We start from the raw sequence: 11,095 nt of genomic DNA, 5'->3' as shown, positions 1-11,095 counted from the left end.
AAATAAAGGATGCTGTTGTTGCAAAGGGAGTAACTATGCTGACAAAAATGAGATCACCAGTACTGGAAGAGGTTGAGAAGTTATTATTGGTGTGGATAAATGAGAAACAATTAGCAGGAGATACTCTTATGACTTCGTTTATTTGTGAAAAGGCTAGGCAGTTGCATGAAGATTTGGTAAAGAAATTGCCTGCAAATAGTGGTGAAGTGAGTGAATTTAAGGCAAGCAAAGGCTGGTTTGAGAGATTTAAGAACCGTACTGGCATACACAGTGTGGTAAGGCATGGTGAGGCTGCCAGTTCGGACCACAAGGCGGCTGAAAAATATGTGCATGAATTCCAGGAGTACATAGAGGCTGAAGGACTGAAACCTGAACAAGTGTTCAACTGTGACGAAACAGGCCTCTTTTGGAAGAAAATGCCAAAGAGGACCTTCATTACACAAGAGGAAAAGGCAATGCCAGGACACAAGCCTATGAAAGACAGGCTGACGCTAATGTTCTGTGCTAATGCTAGTGGGGATTTCAAAGTGAAGCCATTACTAGTGTACCATTCTGAAAATCCCAGAGTGTTCAGGAAAAACAATGTTATGAAGAGTAAATTGTGTGTGTTTTGGAAATCTAATAGTAAGGCATGGGTCACGAGGGAAATTTTCGTCGAGTGGTTCAATGAAGTGTGAAGGAGTATCTCCTGGAAAAGAAATTGGATCTCAAGTGTGTGCTAGTAATGGACAATGCACCTGCTCATCCTCCAAACTTGGATGGCCTAATTTTTGAGGAGTTTGGGTTTATCACAGTAAAGTTCTTGCCCCCAAATACCACTCCTCTCCTCCAACCCAGGTGCTTGACTGTGACCACAGACACTCACTTGACCCTAAGGGAATTTTGGAGAGAACACTTCAGCATCCTCCATTGCATAACCCTTATAGGTATGGCTTGGGAGGGAGTGACTACCAGGACTTTGAACTCTGCCTGGAGAAAATTGTGGCCAGATTGTGTCGACAAGAGGGATTTTGAAGGATTTGGGACTGACCCTAATGAGCCTATGTCTGTTGTAAAATCAATTGTGGCACTGTGGAGTTCCATGGGGTTGGATGTGAGTTTGGAGGATGTGGAAGAATTGGTGGAAGACCACAATGAAGAGCTCACCACTGAGGAGCTGCAAGAGCTTCAGCAGGAAGAGGAACACATTGCAGCTCAGAATCTTGCTGCAGAGGAGGAAGAGAGATGGAAGAAGGTGCCTTCTTCAGAAATTAGAGAGATTTATGGAAAGCTTTATGGAGAAACATCACCCTAACAAGGTTGTTGCAAGCCAGGTTAACAACATGTACAGTGACAAAGTCTTGGGCCATTTTAGGGAAGTGTTAAAGAGACGCCAGAAACAGAGCTCTCTCCACAGTTATTTTGTGAGACAGGACTCCAGTGACTCTCAAGGTGGTCCTAGTGGCATTAAGAAACAGGGAAGAGAAGCAACCCCAGAAAAGCAATTGGTACCTGAGGTGTTGATGGAAGGAGATTCCCCTTCCAAACTATAAACAATCCACTCTCTCTCCTCCTCCAGTCTCCCATACACTAAGAAGAATCTCCAATAAAGGTAAGTGTTATTCTGTTAATGTTTCATTCATCATTTCCCATTGTATTGTTTATGTACTACATGTATATTTCATGTTAAAATTTTTTTTGTTTTAATACTTCTGGGTGTCAGGAACGGATTAATTGTACTTACATTATTTATTATGGGGAAAATTGATTCGTAAATCGTAAATTTCGTTTACAGTAACGGCTCCAGGAACGGATTAATTACGAACAACAAGGGACCACTGTATAGGCATTTTCATTAATCCATCTATGATACTTTCCTCAAAATTATATACGAAACCCATTACATAGCATATAAACATGATACATACACTCGCAGAATAAAAATTGATGTAAATATGAGATTTGTTTACAAAGCAGCTGTGTAGGTAGTGTCGGAAGAATTACGTTTTCTCTAGTCAAACTGGGGGATACCTGTAGAAAAATATTCTTTTCGTATCCCTTTACTCTATATATAGCAATTCACGGCCCTTGTGGGTTTAGTGCTTTTTATAATAATAATAATAATATTATTATTATTATTATTATCTCCACTGACTCTAAAAATGGTGTGTTGCTGTTTGTTTATTCTGAACTAACTTGTACACAATGTAAGAGTATTTGTATTGTTAGGTAATTATTATTTTAATAAAAAAAATATTCAGGTAAATGTTTTACAAACTCTTACAAACGGACGTGAATGAACTAAAAGTAGAAACATATTAATACACATTTATTTCACCTGACCAAGTGATCGTCCACTACCTGTTCAGTTTGTGTTCTTACATTGTTTCAACTCTGTATCTCGTTCTCTCTCTCATTTACTCTTTCTTTAGCTAGTTGGCTCTCATTGACGATGGTGTCTAAGGTTAGCTGTAATAAAAAGAGACGTCGTAAGCCTCTTGCATTAAGTGCCAAGTTAGAGGATGATGGTGTGCCATTCTGATTTTATTCAATAAACACCCTGCCACTCACCTCTCACACATTAACATTAATATTTTAAAGTAAGTAATAAGTGTACTCTGTGTGTATCTTACCTTTTATTGTGTTTTTAATGCCTATTTCTATTGCTAACTTAATATAAGTTAGTGTAAACTTGTTGTCTGGCATTTATTGCATATTTTATGTGTGCTCTGATAATAATATTTGTGCAGCTGTGTGGTAGCCAGGCGGAGGGACAACATTACGTTTTCTCTGCTCAGCCATCAGAGAAAACGTGTATGAATCTGCGTTTGGCCCAGCCACTCCCTCACTCCGCTTTTGTTTACAATTTTCAGCATGAATTATTTATTACTTCTACCTTCGTTTATGATGGCATCTAAAGATAGTTGTTAGAAATGATTAATTTCAGTGAACAAGGCATGTCAATGTTAATAATATGGCTCTGGGCCACAGTGTAGGTAGCCGGTAGGTGTAGCCCAGGCGGGCTACACCTACCGGCTACCTACACTGACTTCCTACAAATAAATACTACTCACCTCTCTTCATATATTAAGACTACACATATTTTAAGGTAAATAATGAGTGTACTGAATGTGTATTTTACCTCTCTGGGATGTTTTAAATATCGTATAATAAGTATGAGACGGGGAGCCAGGGCTACCTGCACCTGGGCTACCTGCACCTGAGTTTCTACAAATAAGTACTACTCACCTCTCTCCCTACATTAAGATTACAAATACTTTAAGATAAGTAATGAATTTACTGTGAATGTATTTTACTTTGTGTGTTTTTAATGCCTAGTTCTATTACTAACTTAACATAATTTAGTGTAAACTTGTTGTCTGGCATTTATATACATTTATAAATGGAAAAAAAATGGCGATCTGCCTTCCGGCGATGTCTGCTTTCCGGTGACAGCCTGGAACCTTAACCCGCCGTATAAGTGGGGCCCTACTGTGTGTGTGTGTTTGTGTGTGTGTGTGTGTGTGTGTGTGTGTGTGTGTGTGTGTGTGTGTGTGTGTGTGTGTGTGTGTGTGTGTGTGTGTGTGTGTGTGTGTGTGTGTGTGGTGTGCGTGTGGTGTGTGTGTGTGTGTGTGTGAGTGTGTGTGTGAGTGTGTGTAAATATATATACATTTTTTTTTTTATCACACTGGCCGATTCCCACCAATATATATATATATATATATATATATATATATATATATATATATATATATATATATATATATATATATATATATATATATATATATATATATATAATATACATATTTATTATTATTATCACACTGGCCGATTCCCACCAAGGCAGGGTGGCCCGAAAAAGAAAAACTTTCACCATCATTCACTCCATCACTGTCTTGCCAGAAGGGTGCTTTACACTACAGTTTTTAAACTGCAACATTAACACCCCTCCTTCAGAGTGCAGGCACTGTACTTCCCATCTCCAGGACTCAAGTCCGGCCTGCCGGTTTCCCTGAACCCCTTCATAAATGTTACTTTGCTCACACTCCAACAGCACGTCAAGTATTAAAAACCATTCGTGTCCATTCACTCCTATCAAACACACTCACGCACGCCTGCTGGAAGTCCAAGCCCCTCGCACACAAAACCTCCTTTACCCCCTCCCTCCAACCTTTCCTAGGCCGACCCCTACCCCGCCTTCCTTCCACTACAGACTGATACACTCTTGAAGTCATTCTGTTTTGCTCCATTCTCTCTACATGTCCGAACCACCTCAACAACCCTTCCTCAGCCCTCTGGACAACAGTTTTGGTAATCCCACACCTCCTCCTAACTTCCAAACTACGAATTTTCTGCATTATATTCACACCACACATTGCCCTCAGACATGACATCTCCACTGCCTCCAGCCTTCTCCTCGCTGCAACATTCATCACCCATGCTTCACACCCATATAAGAGTGTTGGTAAAACTATACTCTCATACATTCCCCTCTTTGCCTCCAAGGACAAAGTTCTTTGTCTCCACAGACTCCTAAGTGCACCACTCACCCTTTTCCCCTCATCAATTCTATGATTCACCTCATCCTTCATAGACCCATCCGCTGACACGTCCACTCCCAAATATCTGAATACATTCACCTCCTCCATACTCTCTCCCTCCAATCTGATATCCAATCTTTCATCACCTAATATTTTTGTTATCCTCATAACCTTACTCTTTCCTGTATTCACTTTTAATTTTCTTCTCTTGCACACCCTACCAAATTCATCCACCAATCTCTGCAACTTCTCTTCAGAATCTCCCAAGAGCACAGTGTCATCAGCAAAGAGCAACTGTGACAACTCCCACTTTATGTGTGATTCTTTATCTTTTAACTCCACGCCTCTTGTCAAGACCCTCGCATTTACTTCTCTTACAACCCCATCTATAAATATATTAAACAACCACGGTGACATCACACATCCCTGTCTAAGGCCTACTTTTACTGGGAAATAATTTCCCTCTTTCCTATGTACTCTAACTTGAGCCTCACTATCCTCGTAAAAACTCTTCACTGCTTTCAGGAACCTACCTCCTACACCATACACCTGCAACATCTGCCACATTGCCCCCCTATCCACCCTGGCATACGCCTTTTCCAAATCCATAAATGCCACAAAGACCTCTTTAGCCTTATCTAAATACTGTTCACTTATATGTTTCACTGTAAACACCTGGTCCACACACCCCCTACCTTTCCTAAAGCCTCCTTGTTCATCTGCTATCCTATTCTCCGTCTTACTTTTAATTCTTTCAATAATAACTCTACCATACACTTTACCAGGTATACTCAACAGACTTATCCCCCTATAATTTTTGCACTCTCTTTTGTCCCCTTTGCCTTTATACAAAGGAACTATGCATGCTCTCTGCCAATCCCTAGGTACCTTACCCTCTTCCATACATTTATTAACCCTTTCAGGGTCCAAGGCCGAAATCTGGAGTCACGCACCAGTGTCCAAGAACTTTCAAAAAAAAAATTTGTTATTTTTTCTAATGAAATCGTAGAGAATCTTTTTGTGAAGGTAATAAAACAAAAAAAGGACGAAATTTGGTGGAAAACTGACGAAATTATGCTCTCGCGAATTTTGATGTGTCAGCGATATTTACGAATCGGCGATTTTGCCGACTTTGGCTCCCATTTTAGGCCAATTACATTATTCCAATCAACCAAATTCTTATCTATTTCACTAGTATTACTTCTATTCTATCGATTGAGCACAAGAAATCGCCAAGTCAACTGATTCAACTACAAAATAAAGTGATCGGAAATTGTTAATTTGGCCAATTTAACACAAAGTTCAAAATATTCCAATTTCAAAATAGGGTCCAGAATGAACAATGTAGGTATTCCTGGAACTAAACTAACATTTCCTCTGTTCATTAGTTATGTTTTGAGGCTTTACAAATAAATTCCATTTTGATTTTTATTCACATAATAAATTTTTATTCACACCAAAAAATAGAAGATTTACTGTTATGCAATACTGTAATAATTGTATGAATATCATCACCATATTTGTGAATGTATATTAGACCCACCAGCCGACGTGTATTAGATGTGTGAGGTCGTTTGTTTACTCTTGAATATCGGCAAAAATTTAACATTTCTGCTACTTTGAGCTCAGTTTCAAGCCATTTCCAGTGCTAAAACCAATCAAAATCATCTCTATTTCTGTAATATGTCTTCCATTCTATCAAATGAGACCAAGAAATCACAAATACAACTATAAAAAACATACGAAAAAACACTGCAAAGTTGCTGTTTTAATCGAAAAATCATGATTTCATTTTTTTTCTCTCATTATACACAGTGTGCTGCAGGATCTGTTTTATGTGGTGCACACATACCACATAGATGTATTCTCTCATATCTAGGCCCAAATGTACCACTCACAGTTTATCAGAGTGAGCTGAGCTCATGGCGTAGATCTACGGTTTGGACCCTGAACGTAAAGCCGTAGATCTACGGGACGGACCCTGAAAGGGTTAAGAGTAAAGTGATGTTACCCCAAGTTTAGGGTCTGTCTATCTCTGTCTATCTGTCTCTATCTCTTTTTATCTGTCTAACAGGTACACACAAATATAGTTATGCAGACAGACGGAAAGAAACAAGCAGACAGAGAGACAGATAATCAGAGATACGAGCTCATCAAATGTCACCTTTTATCTCATCTCTGCACTGTCTCATCTTATCTCTGCACCCTCGCTGGTGCCCATCAAATGTCATCCCTTATCTCATCTTATCACTGCCCTCCTGGATGCTTGTCACTGACACTTGTCTTACACATTGCTTCAGGGGAACTTCTTCCTTCTTCTTCTTCTATACTCCTGTGTATCCAAAACATTGCTGGGACCTATAAATACTTTGTATATATTCCTAGACAATAGTAAATGACCAAGACAGGTGTAAATGTCCACCTGCCAATGTGTTTGTGACAATTTGAGTACAATTTCAGTACCTAATATTAGTGTCAGAACAAAGATTGGTTATGAAATGACAAGAACTACAATAAATTGTAATTATCAGAACATAAAAATTATATAAAATAATATAAAAATGAGAAAAAAAGGTATATCGGTAACACTTCTGCAAGCAGCAGGACTTGATGTTGCTGTCTGGTGAGCATTAAAAGGGGAGTGTTAATATGACATTACATCAGTGAATCCTTGGTGTTTGCCACACTGTTTGCTCTAGCTGGTGCTCAGTTTAACTGGCACTCCTACAAGGTACTAAGTGGTCCCAGATTTTTTTTAATATGGTGCACACTGTGTGTTAAGACCCGTTCTATGCTGACCAGGCATCTCAGGCCAATCGTGCCAAATTTGAAGGCAGGAAAATTAAAATGTACATATATATACATTTGGAGTGCTAGCGATAAGAACATATATATACATTAAATAAATACACAATAAATACATGAGTGGGTGTGAGTTAGACCTGACTAGCTTGTGCTCCTAGGTTAGATGCCATGCTCCTTCCTTCAGTGGATGTGACTTGACTTGGTGGGTCATTGGTGTAAGTGGGGGGGGGGGGGGTGAGACATGGACCTGCCTTGCATGGGCCAGTAGGCCTGCTGCAGTGTTCCTTCTTTCCTATGTTCTAATGTATTCAGCTGGCTGGCTGGCTTTGGATGTCTCTGTCTGTATATGTCTGTATCTCTGTCTCTCACATGTACTCATAAGTATAGTTATTATACATAATGTAAATTACCAGGACAGCCCAAAAAATTCCAGGCCAAGTGCTATACAGTGTTTGTAGACAACATCACAGACCACTACCCTACCTTCTCATAACCAACCTAGGTAAATTGCCCCAAGACGCTACTGAATTTACCTTCAGACTCCACTCGAATTTAACCCATTTAAGCTTCCTACTGGTGAGCCATAACTCGATCCATGACAGCACTTTTCCCCCAATGCCGTGAGCTGCCACTTTCTTTAACAGTCTCTGGTGCAGTACTCTATCAAAAGCCTTACTAAAATCTAAATAAACAATATCGAATTCTTTATTATGATCAACAGCCTCAAAAGTTGTACTGAAGAAGGTTAGTAAATTAGTTAGGCAGGAATGGCCCCTCATGAATACATGCTGAGTATCATTAAACAAATTATGCTTATCCAGATGGCATCTTATAATACCAGCTATAACTGACTCTGGTAATTTGCCTACAATTGAGGTCAGGCTTATTGGGCAGTAATCTGACGGTAATGACTTGTCCCGTTTTAAAAATAGGAATAACATTAGCCATCTTCCACATATCAGATGCTGCACCTGTCTGAAGAGATAAATTAAAAATATGTAAGTTAATGGTTCACAGAATTCCATTTTGCATTCCTTAAGAACCCTTGAAAAAAAGGCTCATCAAGACCCGACGATTTATTTTGTTTCAGTTGGTCTATTTGTTTCATAACTATTTTGCTAGTGACTGTGATATTACATAATTTATCTTCTTCAGGCCCACTATAAAAATTAATTACTGGGATACTGTTAGTGTCTTCCTGTGTGAAAACCGAGAGAAAATAATTATTAAAAATTCAGCACATTTCATTCTTCTTGTCAGTAAGATGCCCTAAGTTATTTTTAAGGGGACTTATCTTATCTCTAACTTTTGTTCTATATTATTATTATAATCAAAAAGAAGCGCTAAGCCACAAGGACTATACAGCGCTGCAGGGCAGGAAGGAAGTGAGGGCATCAGGTGGCAAAAGGGAGATGGATGAGCAACAGGTTACGGATAACAGCGGGGCAGTGGATGGTGAAAGGGTAAAGGGCAGCAAGAGGCTGAACCAGAAAGGGCTGAGGGGAGTGCGAAAAGTATCATCAGAGTTTGTGGAGTAAATCAGTCGTTGTCAAGAAGTCAATGAGAGAGTCAGGATTAAAGGAGGGTCCATCAGCAAGAAGGGAAGGTAAAGAGAGAGTAGTAGAACGAAGACGACGTTGGAGGTAAATTCTGTGTGCTCGTTGATAGAGAGGGCAGTCTAACAGAATGTGGCTAATCGATACTGGAACTTGACACTGCTCACAGAGAGGAACAGGGTGCCTCTCCATGAGATACCCATGAGTAAGACGAGTGTGGCCAATGCGAAGGCGGGAGAGAGTGGTCTCCCAACTTCGGCACTGATGACAAGAAGACGGCCAGTAACATATGCTCGGTTTAATAGAATGAAGTTTGTTACCGAGCAGAGTTGACCAACGTTGTTGCCAACGGGTGCGAAGGTGGGTAGCTATTGCAGCAAAATAGTCCAGAAATGGAACACCTCGATAGGAAATTGGTAGGTCATATACTGCTGACCGCGCAGCAGTGTCTGCCTGTTCATTGCCCTGTACGTCGACATGACCAGGGACCCAACAAAAAACAATATCTTTATGTTTGGTAGAGATACGGCGTAGCCAAAGTTGGATACGGAGAACTAGGGGACGAGATGTATCAAATTTTCGTATAGCCTGTAGAGCACTAAGGGAGTCTGAGACTACTACAAATGATGACACAGGCATAGATGCGATACGAATAAGTGCTGCAAGAATGGCATACAGTTCAGCAGTAAAAATGCTAGCTGAAGATAGTAAATGCCCTCGTACGACGCTGTCCGGAAACACTGCTGCGAATCCGACGCCGTCTGAAGACTTAGAGCCATCTGTGTACACAGCGGTGGCATGAGAATGGGAGTGGAAGTGATCAAGAAAAAGAGAGCGGGAAGCCACCGTAGGCAGTTGAGCTTTCGAGCAAGGGAGTGAGAAAGAACAGACCCGAACAGCTGGAACTTCCCAGGGGGGTAGGGAAAAGTGAGATGCTACATGAACATATAAAGGTAGTAACTGAAGGGAAGACAAGAGTGAATGTAGGCGAAGAGAAAAGGGACGGAGCAAACAGGGGTGGCGAACGAATAAAGAATGTCTACTAATATCGGTGACCATTCTATAAATGGAAGGATTGTGTAAATCGTGAGAGCGTACATAGTAACGAAGGCAATGGGCATCACGGCGATCAGACAAGGATGGAACATTTGCTTCTGTATAGAGGCTCTCAACAGGGGAAGAGCGAAAAGCACCAAGGCACAAACGTAAGCCTTGGTGATGGATAGAGTTAAGGCTAGAGAGAGTAGCAGGAGAGGCCGCGGAATAAATCTGGTCACCATAATCGAGTTTCGATAAAACGAGGGCTGAATGTAGGCGAAGCAGAGTTCGACGATCAGCTCCCCAGGAAAGATGAGCAAGGGTTTTAAGAAGGTTTAGCCGGCTGTGACAAGTTGCCTTCAGAGAGGTAATGTGAGGTTTCCAGGTTAACCGACGGTCAAAGAGAAGGCCTAGAAACCTGACTATCACGTTCGGGGATACGGGAGCCATAGAGATACAAAGGATGATCGGAGATAACAGAGCGTCTAGTGAAAGTAATTTGGTGAGTTTTGGTACTTGAAAATTTAAACCCATGTGTGGTGGCCCAAGTGGAAACACGGTCGACCGCATGCTGGAGAGAAACTGCAATAAGGTGACAGTCAGCGCCTGCACAAGCAATAGCGAAGTCATCAACATAGAGTGATGACCAAATATTGGGTGGAAGAACAGAGGCCAAATCATTTATAGCAAGGAGAAAAAGTGTTGTGCTTAGAACACATCCCTGAGGGACACCTTCAGCTTGGACGAAGTCCGGGGAAAGAACATTATTGACTCGAACACGGAAATGTCTGTCAGTTAAAAAGTTCTTAAGGAAGGATGGTAGATTGCCTCGGAGGCCTAAGGAATGGGCCTGGGCAAAAATATTATACCTCCAAGTTGTGTCATATGCCTTCTCAAGGTCAAAAAATATGGCAATAACTGAGTGATTATTCGCAAAGGCATTACGAACATACGTATCCAAGCGTAGTAAGGGGTCTATGGTAGAACGACCCTTACGAAAGCCATATTGACTAGCGGAGAGACTGTTGTGAGTCTCTAAATACCACATTAAACGTCGATTTACGAGGCGTTCCATCACTTTGCAAACTGCACTTGTAAGAGCGATGGGGCGATAGTGGGAGGCATCATGTCCTGTAGTACCCGGTTTGCGGAAAGGGAGAACAATGGCAGATT

Source organism: Cherax quadricarinatus, chromosome 10 (assembly GCF_038502225.1).
Source record: "Cherax quadricarinatus isolate ZL_2023a chromosome 10, ASM3850222v1, whole genome shotgun sequence".
Lineage (NCBI taxonomy): Eukaryota > Metazoa > Arthropoda > Malacostraca > Decapoda > Parastacidae > Cherax > Cherax quadricarinatus.
Note: the sequence above shows the minus strand (reverse complement) of the source record.